Genomic DNA, 9673 nt, shown 5'->3' on the forward strand with positions numbered 1-9673 from the left:
GCATAATGGGACTGACAGTATTAATATTTGAATTCTAGCCCTGGTTCTGTCAGAACCGAAGTATCCAGATACTAGCTTCAAGTCTCCGCTTTGCTTAGGCTCTGTGGGAGAGGGCTCATAGATTTTCAGTTGAAAGTGACTTTAGAGGGCATCTATGCAGTCCAGTCCTCACCCCCTCATTTTATAAATGAGGAAATTGACACCTGCCTATAGAGATTAAATGATTTGCCCGAGATCACACAGGCATCAGAGTTAAGATTTGACCACAGGTCCTCTGAAGTCAAATTCATACTCTACTATGCTAAACTATCTCCTAATCACCTTAGAAGAATAAGCAAACACCATGGCATTTGTGTGGTATAACACTGGGAGAGATCCCAGGGATGAGACTTTGGAAGGCAGTAATCCCAGAGAGGGGGGGCATTTTGAGTGCTGCTCCTATAGGAATGTAGTTTGCATGGGGGCAGAATTGGAACTCTGACTTGCTGGCCAGTTACCATGTTGGTCCCCACCTTTGTCCTTTTAGAAGAGCGAGAGTTACATTGCAGAGTGTTGGTCAAATGCCACATGGCCTTAAAATCATCCAACAAGAATTTATTAAGCACCTCTTAGATGCCAGGCACTGTGCTAGATACTGAGCATGCAAAGAAAAAAACAAAAAGAGTCTCTGCCATGAAGACAGTGGTGTCTCAGAGAGAAAGAGGTCCCAATGAAGAAGGCAGCTTCTGTACATATGGCTATGTGGAAAGAATACGTCTGACCTCAGTACCTCTGGTTTTAATGGCTCCAGACTTGGCAACTCTATTTCAGTTGCTTCCACCCCTGTGATTCCCTTTTCCCATGGATGAGTTCCTCCCAGAACCTCCATTTTTTGGAGAAAGGTTTCAAGCCAGTCACCTTTCATTTTCTGGACTTCCCAAAAATTCATTTTCTGGACTTCCCCATTCAGGTACATAACCTTCCTCTTCTTAGCTCCCCTTCACATATTATGCTCTGTGAGGGCAGAGATTGTCTTTCTTTTTGCTTGTATTTGTATTTCCAGCTTTTAGTATAGTACCTGGCTCATAGTAAATGCTTAATAAATGCATATTAACCTGTTGAATGCTGACATAGAACACCACAATCACAGAAGAGTGACAATTTCAGGTGACCCAAAAGGTAGTAGTAAGACACATAGTAAGGATAAACAGATTGCAATACATTGACAATGCTGCCTTGCAAGCCAAACACATCTTATAAATTGTTGTTCGGTCATTTCAGTTGTGACTGACTCTTTGTGACCCCACTTGGGGTTTTCTTGGGGAAGATACTTGAGTAGTTTGCCATTTCCTTCTCCAGCTCATTTTATGGATGAGGAAACTGAAGCAAACAGAATTAAGTGACTTGCCCAGGGTCACAAAGCTAGTAAGTGTCTGAGGCCAGATTTGAACTCAGGAAGATGAGTCTTCTTGATTCCAGGACTGGCACTCTATCCACTGTGCTACCTAGCTGCCCTACATCCTGTAAAAGCCATAATCAAAGGCATATGTGATTGGAAAAGGATACAGGTCAGTCACAGAGCAACAGTGAGGGATAACTGATAGACAAGGGATAGACAAACCCAGGTAATTCCCCCGGATCCTTAAAAATACTAAAATAAAAGCAAACAGAACAAAAAGAAGAAGGCCTAGGAGCCATCAAGTGCATTCTCTCAGGACGTTGTACAGAAGGACACAGCTAAGAATCACAACAGATAAGAAAGTACAGTTGGGCTGCTCAGCAGTCAAACAGAGACCAGTCAACAAACCAACAAACGTTTATTAAGCACCTATGTGCCGAGCGCTAAGCACTGGGGACATAAAGACGTAAGCAAAAACAGGCCCTATCCCTCGAGGAGTTTGCAATGTGGTCAAGAAAAACAAAACACACATATTTTTATTATTATATTATTAATTGATTATATTATTAATTAGGGTTTCTGAGAGACGGGAGTGAGGAGGGAGTGCCTTCTCTGCATGGGATCTGCATGGATGCATAGATTTGGCTGTAGAGGGAGAGGCAGCATAGCCAGTGAGATTCAGCATCAGATTTAAGGTTTATTCATGGCTCTGCCACTAGATGTCCAACCTTAGAGGAATCATTTACGCCAGCTGATACTTCATCAGTCAAATGGGTATAATACTGTTTATGCACTGTGGAAAGAGAGAGGGCGCTAGTTAGAGGACCTATGTATGAATCCTGTCTCCACTGATTACTGCCTGTGTGACCAAGGGATTAACATCTCTGCACCTCACTTTCCTCATCGATAAAGTGAGGGGGTTGGACTACAAAGATCCCGTCTGAGCCTAAATCTACAATTTGGATCCCCACATACCTTAAAGGGTTCTCATGAGGATCAAATAAACTTATTGATCCGAGAGCATTTTTAAAAGTGGAAAAGTGTGATAAAAATGTTAAGGCGTTTTTGATTCAGAACCTCCCCTGTGGATGGAGGGCCAAGAGTAAGACATGATTTAACAGCTCTGGCTACTCCAAGGCCCAATTTGGTACCTAGCTTGAGTGTCTTACTCTCTCCAGAGTGAGACCTCAGGGCAGGCTGATTAAGTTAAGAAGCCTTGGCAGCTCCGTTCTTACAATCATTGCAAGCCAAGACCCTCCAGCAACTGCGGAGCCAGGCGGCTTCCTGGGAGGGGTGTGCTGCATTATACATGTTAACTGTATATATTAATTAGTAACATTCTTCAGCTTGCCGGAGCCCAAGGGAAGGGTTTGTTGCTGTAAAATATGGCTTCGTAACTGATTATATTAGTGCCTGTATATTTACAGATGGCCCCCAAGGGGTTCAGCCAAATGATCCCTGACAGTCTGGTCACACCCCTTCCTCCCTCCACACCCTGCCCCCTCAGCAGCCACCAGGGCCTGCTCAGAGACGCTGCTGGGGTGGAAGCCAAGTGTCTGGAGGGCATAGCAGGCTTAGCTAGGTCTCTGTGGGTGATAATCTCCAGCCCCAACTCCTGGTCAGTTTATAGGTTCAAATCAAACTGATTTCCCCTGAGAACTCCCTGGAGAGAACTTAGCAGTGTGTAAAGTGTTTCACAAACCTAAACATAGTGTTTTTAACAGGAGGGGATGGGTGATAGAGTGGTAAGAGCCCTGGGTTCAAGTCTAGCCTTTGACTCTTAATAGCAGCATATTCTACAATTTCTCAGACCCTCAGTTTCTTTAGCTGTAGAATTGGAAAAATAGTATATGCATTACCAACAGATTCTTGTGAGGATCAAATGTTTCGTTGTATATAAACCATGTGCAAATCTCAAAGCACTATGTCAATGTGAAATATTGTACTATGATTACTATGTAACTGAAAAATTGAGCACCTAGCATTGCTTGTTATAGTCATCTGTGTTTATATCTTTGATCCTTGAAGGCAGTGACAGATTTTTTCCTAAACTTTACATACCTATCTGTGTTCTATACACTTGGCACCAGGGCTAACTCTGCATATCTCAGAATGGTTCTGGAACCTCTTTGGCTTCAGGGTCTACACTGGGGGTTGACTCAGTAGATTTGGGGCAGGGTATCCATAACAAGGTGGAAGAGGCAGCTAGATGGCTCAGTGGAGCGCTGGACCTGGAGTCAGGAAGACCTGAGTTCAAATCCGGCCTCAGACACTTACTAGCTGTGTTTCCCTGGGCAAGTCATTTAATCTCTGTTTTCCTTAATCCACTGGAGAAGGAAATGGAAAACCACTCCAGTATTTTTTGCCAAGAAAAACCCTGGAGAGTATGGTCCATCAGGTCATGAAGAGTCATGAAGACACGACTGAACAGCAACAACAATCTATAGCAATGGCCAACTCTTACTCTTTCTGAGGGCACTAATGGAGAAGGGTCAGTATCACTTCATGATATTAATTTTACTTATTAATTGGTATATAGTTGTGATATGAGCTATAAGAAATGCTGAGCTCAATGATCTTAGAAAGGCTTACATGAAATGGTGAAGATTGAAATGAGCAGAACCAAGAGAGCATTACATACAGTAACAGCAATATTGTTTTAAGAATGACTGAGCAAGTAAGTCATTTTGACTATTATAAATACACAAATTAAAAAATAAAGGACATATGAAGAAAGATGCTATCTGCATCCAGAGAAGGAACTGATAAATACAGGTATGTATAGAATAATTTTACATACACACACATACACACACCTATTTGTGTCTAATGGTAGTCATTTCTAGGATGGAGGAGGAGGGGAGAAGAAAAAAAGGAAAAAAGAAAAAAAAGAAATTTACATGATAACTTTATTATATATTTAAAAGGAATAGAAGTTGTACATAATAGATTTGCAGTTTCATATGCAATTATCTTTTTATTTTATACTATGTTATGGAAATGCTTGTTTTATTCCATAATTTAAAAGTAAAATGAAATTTTAAAAAATTAGTTATTTTAAAAAGTAGAGAGGGTAGGTTTTTGCCAGAGAGTATGTGGATTGCAACTCACACAAGTATGAAAGGTGGCCTCCATTCAGTTCAGAGTAGAGACAGGAGCTTTGAGGAGGAGACCCTGAATGCTACTAGACTACTCCTGAGCAGGTTACTGTATGGGAATCAGGGGAGAAGAACAGGGCTGGGAGAGGGAGGCACTCATCTTGAGTGCTAAGGAAAGGAAGTGCTCTGTCTGGTAACTTCTGGTTTCCGTTAATTATTCTGGCTATCTATGTGCTAAACTCAATTACTTCTGCTCTGCTGAAGAACGGCAAGTGCTTCCAACACTTTCCAACTTTTGGTGTGCTGGGGCAAAGCTCTAGTCACCTTATCCTAGTTATAGCTCTGGTTTTGACCTTCAAAAAATAAGGCAAAAGGTTTCCCAACTCATCACTTTCCTAACTGGAGCCCTATGACTACTCTCTATTCCTTCTTATGGAGCGTGTCAATCATACCTCACAGATAGAACCCCAGGGACAGACTGGAATATCAGAGAGGGTTGGAAGAATAGATTAGAAAAATATTGTTTTTCAAAGGGCATGGAAATTCTCCTTTTATTCACTGGGGTTTTTGGCCGAAGTGATCAATGAAGGAGTCATTTTATCTCGTATACATTTTCAGTTTTCACTTAATCCCCTGATTTTTCTTTGTCTCATTTGCCTGCCCACTGGCAAAATTTTAAAAGTAGTTTAAATTCCCCTTTATTTTTCCAGGCTTTCTCCTCCAGGGCCTAGAGACAGGGTTTTTCCCCCTCTCCTCTGGGTATTCCCATAAAGACTTCTGGGATTCATTCCAAGCCTAAAATGTCTCATAAAAGCAGTTTGGATCTAATTATCTCAGGCAAGTCGAAAAGGGCAGGATGTCAGTGCATAAAACAATGTCTTACATAATGTGGTTTTTTGGTTTTTATGAACAAGTCAATCTCATGTGGCTCAGGCACTCAAAGAACCATAGACCTAGAGAAAGTGAGAGCTGGAAGGGACCTTAGCTGTTATCTAATTCAACTCCATCTTTTCAGGGAGGGCAAAATGGAGGCCCAGAGACATGGAATGTCTTGCCTAAGGTTGCACAGCAGAGTCAGAGCTACAACCATCACATTTATAAAAATGCCTATAGAGGACTATGCCTCTTATCTACCTCTCAGAGAGCTCTTGAGAATGAAGCTGCATGTTCTCACAAGTCACTTGTAGAGCCTGCTCTGGAAGACCAGTAGTACCAATATTATTAGCATGAGCTTACAAACTGCCTAGGCATTTACCATTCGTTTACCTAGGATCTTCTTTCTTCATGACTCCATGGGGTCACCAAGAGTTGGATACAACTGAACAACAATGTGCCAATCATTGTGCTAAGTGATGGGGATACAAAGAAAGGCAAAAGACAGCCCTTGCCCTCAAGGAGCCAACAAGCTAATGGGCAAAGACAACACATGAAAAGAAACTAAAATTGGGATGGGGGGAGAGTACCCACACAGGGGCGTGATGAAGTCAAGCATGTAGTGGTGAGATACCCACCTGCCCTTGCCCCCCCCAGGCATCTTTCTTAAAAGGAGGATCTGGAAGGAGCTCTCCGTTGTCCACCCTCCACCGTCTCCAAGGGGCAGAGCATACTGAGGAAGTGTGACTTTCAAGGTTGATGGGATCTTGCAGAATTATGAGATTCCAGAGAGGATGTTGAAATCCAGGAATACAGCCAAGTAGGAAATAATGAAATGGCGCTCTGGGCACTCTCTTCAAATGGAGGATTCAAGGTTGTCAGTTGTTTTTCAGTCTTGTCCAACTCTTCATGACCCCATTCAGAATTTTCTTGGCAAAGATTTTTGAGTGGTTTGCTATTTCCTTCTCTAGCTCATTTTACAGATGAGGAAACTGAGGCAAATAGGGTTAAGTGACTTGCCTAGGGTCACACAGCTAGTAAGTGTCTAAGGCCGGATTTGAACCCAAGACTTCCTGACTCTAGGCCTGGCATTCTATCCACTGTGCCACTTGGCTGCCACTCCATTTTAAACAGCTTTAATACTTAAGAGTTTTCTATCATACCAAGCCCAATCTGTCTCTCTCCAACTTCATCCAATGTGCTGAATTCTGTTCCCTAGGGACAAGCAGAATGAGGGAGTACAGTAGTAGATAAGGTGTTAGAGTTGTAGTCAGGGAGAGCTGAGCTCAAAACCTGCCTCAGATACCTGCTAGCTGTGTGACCCTGGGCAAGTAATTAACTACTGTCAGCCTCAGTTCATTTGGAAAATGAGAATAATAATAGCACTTACCTCATTAACATATGGAAAGTGCTTTGCAAACCTTAAAATGCTTTAGAAATGCTAGCTATTATTATTGCTATTTTAGTCAGTTAATAAACATTTATTAAGCTCCTATTATGTGCCAGGAACTGGGGTTACAAAGAAAGGCAAAAGGCAGCTGGCTCTTAGGGAGCTCACAGGCTAATGGAGAGATAGTATGCAAATAACTATGAACAAACAAGCTATATACAGGATAAATTGGAGATAATTAACAGAGGTGGAGGGTTTTTAACTGAGACTTGAAGAAAGCCAGGGAAGTCAGTAGGTGGAGATGAGGACAGAGAGCATTCCAGATATAGAAGACAGCCAGTGAAAATGCCCAGAGGTGGGAGATAGAGATGGAGTATTTTCTTCAAGGGAACAGCAAGGAGGCCAGTGTCACTGGATCAAACAGTATGTGGTGGGATGGAAAGTGTAAGAAGACTGGAAAGGCGGAGGGTTTTGAAGGACTTTGAACACCAAACAGAGGACTTTATATTTGATCCTGGAGATGATAGGGAGCCACTGAAGTAGGGGGGTGACATGGTCAGATGTAGGAAGATCACTTTGACAGCTGAGAGGAGGATAGAGTGAAGTAGAGAGAAACTGTTTCATGTGTCAGATTCTAAATACTTGAAAACAACCACCACAGCTCCACTAAATCTCATCTACAGACCAAATATCCCTGGTTCTTTCAATCAGTCCAAATATGGTATGTTCGTTAGTCTCTTTACCATACTAGTCATCCTGTTTTGGACACATTCATTTGTCAACGTCCTTCCTAAAATGTGGCACCTGGAACTGAACACCATGTTCCTGGTGTGGTCTGACCAGGGCAGAGTGCACTAGGACTTTTAGAGCCATCCTCTAGACACTAGACCTCTGCTAATGCTGTCAATGTTTACATCCGTTTTTGAAGGGCCATGTTGACTCATGTGGAACTTGTGGTTCTCTAGAATCTTCAGATCTCTCTCACTGAGTTTTTCACAACCATAGTTCCCTCTGGAGGGCATCAAGAGGAGAGTGACTAAGATGCTGAGATGACTGGCATCAACAGCATATAAAGATCAGTTGAAGAAACCAAGAATATTTAAACTGGAGGTGAGGGGCTGGGGGTGGGGGGCAAGATTTGTTGAGGCACCAGTTTGACATCTTCAAACCCTAGGTCAAAATTAACTTCCCCTGGGTAGCCTTACAAGATCAAATATGCCTGACTTGATTCTGTTAACCAACAAGTATTTATTAAGCATTTATTTAGCATTTATTAAGTTCTGTGGGCCTACTAAGTGCCAATGAGTTTGTTTAATTCATTACTTGTGGTATAGTGGAAAGAGGGCTGGATTTTGTGTCTGGAGATTTGAGTTCAAGTTCTAGCCCAGCTATTTACTATTGTGGCATTAAGATAACTCACTTCATCTTTTTTGAGCCTCAATTTGTACATCTGAGCATAATCTCTAAACTTCCTGTATGTGGTGGGGGGAGGGGGGAGGCTCCTGTATAGTGAAGGCTATCTCCCACATGTAGCATAATGGTGTTATTGCTGGCTTGAAGGGAGGCAGAATAAACATCTCTAGCCTCTTCTCTCTCCACCCTTCCCCAAGGCAGACTATAATTTCTGCCTGGAGGGGAAGCAAGAGGTACATAAATTCCCAAAGTCAGTGGTGATACCACCCCCTGAGGGGCACGAGGATGATCCACGGTGGAGCAGGTGTCGTCTTGGGTGCAATTAGGGGATATGGAATAAAAAATAAGGGGACACGAGGAAAAAAAGAGAAGAAAATTTTGAAAAGCTATTCATACATGTTTCATCTGTTGTGTAACAAGAGTTAAAGTCATGGTGATTACATTATTTTCCAAATAAACACACAAAATGTAATCAGTGGTCAAGTCCACCAACAGGTTTTAACAAGCGAGTGTTAGCAGGTGAGCCTGTCATGCATTGTCAGGAAGTCCAGCAAGCATCAGCAGGAATATGTGCATGTAATGACTTGTTTACAATACAATACTATACAGTTACATGATGCAATATTGCATCATCAGAATTTCAATGCAGGAAAAAAGCCAGAAATGTATAATAAATTATTACATTTAAGATGCATCATTTTTAAAAAATATATATATATTTTGTATTTTTTTAAATGATGCAAATTTTTTTTAAAAAAAACCATTAAAGGGTTGAAGAAAGGAGATTTTGGGGGAGGAAGGCCTGAGTAATTTTTTTTTAAAGGGAGAGATAGGCTAAATAAGTTTGGGAACCTCTGGGTTGGGATAATTAGAAGCTTGGTCACTCTGTTCTCCTGAGAGAGAGAGAGAGAGAGAGAGAGAGACAGAGGGAGAGAGAGAGAGAGAGTACAAAGCTAGAATTATAGGAGGATGATCTCAAGCTTTATATCCAAAGCTTGACCCTTTTCCCAAAAATACTAGTTCTATAATGAACATGCATAACATTTAGTCAAGAAACTCATTTATCTACATGTGTAGCAAAACAGAAATCAGAGAAATTATACATATATAACAGACAATGTGGAGTGAAGGAGTTCTCCCGGTGGGAGTGAGGTAATTCAGCTCAACCAAGAGAGAGAGTCCTAGATCTCAACCAAGGGAAAGTTCCCCAAAATCTCTAGCGTAGTAAGCTAGAGATAGGGACAAGACATGCCACCTCCTCTCATCCAGGCTTCTTTCCAGAATCTTTTTCGTCAGCAACCTGAAGCGGTATTGACATCTTTCATCTTCTCTCTTGAAATTAGAAGCCAGAATTGCCCAAAGTGATCTGAAGGAAACTCAAAGAAGACTGGGACTCTTTCTCTCACCAGCTCACAAAGAGCAGGGCATTCATCCCCACCAGTGAGGAAAGAGTCTCATACCAAGGGGCTTTGGGCTATCTATCTATCTATCTATCTATCTATCTATCTATCTATCTATCTA

This window comes from Vombatus ursinus, unplaced genomic scaffold, assembly GCF_900497805.2.
Source record: "Vombatus ursinus unplaced genomic scaffold, bare-nosed wombat genome assembly UNPS02007344.1, whole genome shotgun sequence".
In the NCBI taxonomy this organism is placed as follows: Eukaryota; Metazoa; Chordata; class Mammalia; order Diprotodontia; family Vombatidae; genus Vombatus; species Vombatus ursinus.